Source organism: Grammomys surdaster, unplaced genomic scaffold, assembly GCF_004785775.1.
Source record: "Grammomys surdaster isolate TR1022 unplaced genomic scaffold, NIH_TR_1.0 145, whole genome shotgun sequence".
Lineage (NCBI taxonomy): Eukaryota > Metazoa > Chordata > Mammalia > Rodentia > Muridae > Grammomys > Grammomys surdaster.
In genome coordinates, this window is record NW_021604603.1 from 1,814,294 (window position 1) to 1,820,293 (window position 6,000).

Here is a 6,000-nt window from a genome sequence, read left to right on the forward strand (position 1 = left end):
GAGTTTGGAATTGTATTAAACTGGAAGGCAGATCTTTCCAAAGCTGATAGGCTGCCTCCCAAGTGTGCCTGCTCTGTTCTGGGGAGGCCAGCAGTGCTGAGCTGAGGACAAGGGTGAGCCAGCATTGCCCTGATAAACCTGTCTGAAGGACGAGAGGAGAAAGCTGGGGAGAGTATGATCCTTTGTGTAGCTCAACTTTCCTGAGACTTGGCTTCTTTATCTATACAGTGAGGGCTGTACTAACATTTTCTTACTCTCACACCTGAAATCCCACATTTTCAAAGGCTTTTAGATTCCCTAAGAACTTGAGAAATGTCTCTAGGCTCTGCCTCTAGCCTTGGTCCTTACAGTAGGGACAGGTGCCAGGACAGACTAATCCTGGGTTATCTTTGGTCATCTCTGCACTTCAGAATTCTCTGCTTCAGTCCTCTCGAGAGGCTGCTCACAGACTGCTGTTCAGAAAAAAAAAAAAGACCGAAAGGCTGAGTGTTCACAGGGCCATGACTCTGGTCCCACTGACAAGTCCTCAGTTGAGTGCCTCTGGAGGAGTGGAAACCACAGTTTTCCTGTAGACACAAGCTTTCTCTAGCTCCCTTTGGACCTGAACACATCTCAGTCTTTCTCCAGCATTCTGCTCCCTTCCTTCCTCCCCCCCATCTTTTCTAGGGCATTTAGGACAAGCTAGGAGAATGGGGGAGGGGCTTCTAGTCCATAAATGGACACAAACTCTTTAGGTTATAATCTTCAAAAAAGGCAGTCTCGGCCTTCTGCTCTCTCCCTGCCTGGGAGTTCCTGGGAAGAGGAAGGAATCAGCTCTGACGGTATGGGATTCTAGAAATAGCTGAACATTTGAAAAGATAGAGTAGTCTGACTCAGCTTCCCTTGTAAACACAGGGTTTTCCCAGCTCCACATGCTAAGCCCCCATTTCCTGATGGATGTGCTCAACAGCATGTCTGTGGAGGTTGGGACCCAACAAGCAGACTCTCCCCGCCCCCCGCGCGCCGCCCCGGGGGGGCCCCCCCCCCCCGCATCTCTTGGCTGCACTTCCTGGACTTTGGATTGTGGGAGTTCAGCTCCTATAGCAGAGCTGACCAAGCAGGCCACACCGAGGAAGCTGTAGTCTTTCAAAGCTCTGGGGCTGGAGTCTGAACTTGCCCGACCCAGCTCACCTTGGGACTTCTGGCTGCAATTGTTCACCACTGTCTCTGCTTGGTGCAGCCTCAAGCTCCGAAGCAGTCTAGCAGTCTCCTTGCAAAGGGGCTCCCGGCTTTCCCTGCTTCCCACCTTGGTGACCAGTTCTCTGTGGATTTGCCAAAGCCATGGATGACTCAAGGTGGTGTCTGCACTCAACTTGAAATTTTGCTGATCAACAACCAGGCTTGCCAATAGGCCTTGGAGACAGACGTGGGCCTACTCAAAAAGCTCCAGGTCATGAGCAGATGCACCAAGAAGCCAACCCACTGATTTAGCATGAACAACACAATAGCAGACAAAAACCAACCCGATACTTGAAGCTACTGTTAGCCATGTCCACTGCCAGGGACATCCATTCAAAGGAAACTCAAATGCAATGGGAAAGTGTCACCTGGACAGCAGGAAGCTGGGTGACAAGAATTGCCCTGGATGTCGGTGCCAGCCCCTATCCCGGGGGTCACCCAAAGCATCAGCACAGCCATGAGGTTCACCCTCATGCTGTTAAATGCCACCAGAGCAACTTGTTTGTTAGCATGTCCTTTCTTCTACAAAGCATGGCACAGTGACTCGGAGTCGCTTTCAGAGTCCCCTTCACACCCATTGTGTTATTGCAAGGATTAAGGGAGGCAGCACGTGAGGGTGCTTTGTAAGCACCACGGCCTGCCTAAGGAGTGGGAACAGGTACTCAGTAAGCCTGCAGTGAAGGGCCTCCTCCACCAGCCAGCCCAGCCCCTTATAAAAGGGAATCTGAGAGTGAAACAAGAGACAACTCGTTACCCAATAAATCCATCAACGTTTACTGAGATCTGACTATTGTTCTTGATGCCATAGAAAACACAGGAGTGGTCCCCTCCCTCCATGAATTTATGTAGAATAGAATTGAAGCTATAAACCCACACCTACAGGCTGACTTTTAACAATACAGAGATGGGGTAAGGGTGGGGATCAGGGATAGAGCATGTGGTAAGATGTTCAGGTCTGTAAGGGGACCACAGTGTAGATGAAGTACTGGATAGGATAGCTGAGGAATGGGCTGGATGCTAGGCTCCACAGCCTAGCAGGTGACAGGTGACACCTCATGGTCCTGTACCCTTTGTCACAACCAGTGTCACCTTGCTCTCCCTTGGCTACCGCCATCTTAGGACATGCTCCTGTCAGATGTGGGTGGGTAGAGCAAGCTAATTCCTTCCTTGCCAGACCTTTGAGGTGGGCAGCGAGCAGACAGCTTGGCTAGTATGATTGTTCTCTTTTGTTCTTGCTGCCTAGAGGACCTGACTACCTTCAGTGCCTCCTGTATCTTCACAAAGCATACCATGACACCTTAAAGCCACTTCTATAGTCCCCTTACATCCACGTGTTGCGGCAAGAATTAAAGGTCACAGCTCACAAAGATGTTTGGCAGCCAATACATCTTCACTACAGACCATTGTCCTCTGCCTCAGCTGAGTCAAAGGGGCCACCTTACTACCGTCTGTGTCCCATAACCAGGCCCCAGTCTGTCTCCCTAGATCAGTTTCTCCCTCCCTACTGTGGCTCTAAGCAAGATCCAGCCTCAGCCTCCCCACGTCCTCAACAGCTACCTCAGAAATGTGACCCCTTTTTACTCATGTTAAATTGTGTGTGTGGAATCATGCCATCCCCGTTTCAGTTTAACTTATGGAGAAAAAATATTGACCAGCAAGTAAGTCACTGGTTTTACGTTACTGTTGCTTTCCAAGTGTGGCTTTGGAAATCATTTCAGAGTGTACGAAGTCGAACCTTCTTTCCTATGATACAAAAAATTCACTGGGCAGAGGCAGAAGCAGGTGGATCTCTGTAAGTTCAAATCCAGCCTGGTCTATGGTGCGAGTTCTAGGACAGCCAGGGCTACCCAGAGAAACCCTGTTTCGAAAAACCAGAAGAAAAAAAAAATTAAAAACGGAGCCTGACATGATGCTACATGCTTGTCATTTAAGATGAACAGGCAGGAAGAGGACAAGTTTGAGGCTACCTTAGCCTACAGAGAGAGGGCCTGTTTATAGAAAGAAAGAAAATATTCACATGATTATGCAGAATACGGGACTGGAGAGATGCTGTAGCCATTAAGAGCACTTGTCCTTACATCAGACCCAGGTTAAGTTCCCAGCACCTACATGGTGGCTCACAACCATCTATAACTCCAGTTCTAGGCAACCTGACACCCTATCCTGGCCTCCCAGGGCACAAGGCACACTCACATGGTGCATATACATACACACATATGTGTGTACACACAGAGAGAGACACACAGACATGCAGACACACAAAAGAGAGAGAATAAAAACAATGCTGCTTCTCTAAGGTCTTAGAGTGTATGTGTGTGTGTGTGTGTGTGTGTGTGTGTGTGTGTGTGTGTGAGAGAGAGAGAGAGAGAGAGAGAGAGAATGTTTAAGTATGTGGAGACCCAAGGAGCACATTGGTGTTTTGACTATTGATCTCTTCCCTATTCCCTTAAGATAGGGTTCTCACTGAACCTGAAGTTAGGCTGGCAGCCAGCAAGCCCCAATGATTCTCTGTCTGCGTCCCACAATCCTAGTGTTACAGGGCCACATAGGCACACCCAGCTTTTTATGTGAGTGCTTGGCATTTGAACTCAAACCTTCAAGCTTGAAAAGCAAGCACTCTGACTGTCTGAGCTGTTTCTCCAGACCCTAAATCTATTTTTGATGGTTGCTGGGGATCCAACGTACAGGCTAAGCATGTGCTCTTCCACCAAGCTACACTTTTGTTCTGATATAGAAGGGGAGATGTTTAACTAGAATTTTTACACAATATCGCCCTCAAACTCAAATCTGAGTAAGTATCCTGTATTTTTGTTTTTCCAATCCAGAAATCCTAGCAGCAGGAAGATTGAGGTTAGACAATAGGAAGATCTTGGATTACGCATTGGGCTACTGACCCACAGGAGGAGAGAATCTCCCATTCTGGACAAAAACAAAACCGAGTGTGCCCAGGAGCTGGTGGGTAGCCTTTAGACATTTAGGGCTATCTTCACAGTCAAGAGACTCATCTTCCGTAGCTGAGCGCAGGAAGATTCACATAAAACACAGGAAGTGGTGGAAAGTGAACAAGATTATCAGTGGAGTTCCTGCCAAAATGAGGAAGTGACACTGGGTGGAGGCAGGGGACGCCTGAAGTCCCCAGGGAGGATGTCAGACCAGGAGGTGCTGAGATCATCTGGCTACGCCACCCCCCCTCACTTTGGGCAGAGCAGGAGGGGTGGGGTGAGGGTGTGGAGCTGTGGGGTGAATCTGGAGAGTCGGGGCAGCAGGAGTTCATGCCTTGGGAGAAAAATCTTAAGATATGTATTTGGGAGTAGAAATGACCCCCAAAGAGAAAGAAAGGTGGCTTCAGGAGAACCACTAGAGGAGGGGCTGATGCGGGTCTCCAGTGTCATCATAGCCAGCTCTGGGGCATTCAGTCTGGTAAGAGAGACAGGTGTGCCCTAGAAATCAGGCTTCCAGAAAGGTTGTCAACCACGCTTTGTTTTCCTCCTCCTTTAGTGCATGCTGGGTGTGGTGCTGAACCCTGGGAGTCCTGAACTAAACAGAATATGCTCACTGCTCTTCAAAGCTTGGGAGTCCAGGGGAGGAGAGGTAAATAATGTGAATTTATAACATAAGGCGAATGGTTTCTTGTTTCTCTTTCTCTTTCTTTCTTTCTTTTTGTAGATAAGCTTAAAGCTTGTACTGTCTTTTACCTTGACCTTATTCTGTAACTGAGAATGACCTTGAATTCTTGATCCTCCCTAGCTCCCCAGCACGGGTGGGGGGGGCATTCACCAATCATGCCAGGTTTATACAGTGCTAAGGACCAAATCCAGACCTTTGTCTAGATAGGTAAAAACTCTAACAACTGGATAACAGCCCCAGCCCAGGCTGGACTTGAATTTGCCACCATCTCCTCACCTCTGCCTCTAGAGTGCTGTGCCAACAGCCTAGGCTAGCCTGCACAGGAGTCAAAGGTCACCACCTGACCCCAGCATACCTCTCCAGCTGCTGGCTCTGTCTCGACCCACACTGTGTGCTTGCTATGTGGAATAAAGTAAAATTAATTGCTTAATTTGGGCGTGGTGGAGCTCACCTTCAATCCCAGTATTTGGGTGGCAGAGGCAAGTGGATCTCTATGAATTTGAGGCCAACCTGGTCTACAGATTGAGTTCTAGGATAACCAGGGCTACACAGAGAAACCATGTCTCAAAAAATAAAATGAAACAAATTAGTTGGCTTGGGGAATGACTTAAAGAAATCGTTTCTTATCTTTGTTAGGTTGTTTTTGTAGCCCTGGCTGTGCTGGAACTCTCTCTATAGATCAGGCTGGCCTTGAACTCACAGAGATATGCCTGCCTCAGCCTCCTGAGTACTGGCACTAAAGACATGTGCTACCATGCCCAGCCTAGTTTCTATATTTTATCTCTTCCTTTACCTACTACAAGCTGGGAGATGCTGTTGGGTGCTGACCAGGCTGGTCCAGATCTCTGGACCCTCCTGAACAGGGTTTACAGGTGTTTTCTACCACAACAGGCTCCTCAGGTGACTCTAGGAGCCAACATTGGGAATGGGGTGGGGGTGCACTAGAAGTTAAGTGAATTTCCAGACAGACAGACAGACAGACAGACAGACAGGCGGGCACAAAATAAAGATAAAGATGGCAAATACTGGCTTTTTCCTCCTGACCAGAGTCAAAGGCCTAAAGATCTGGTGAGCAGAGACCAGGATGTGTTTTTTCCATAATCCTGGGTCTGTGAACTTCCCTGTCTGTTCAAACTGATCTCCTTAGGAAAGGAC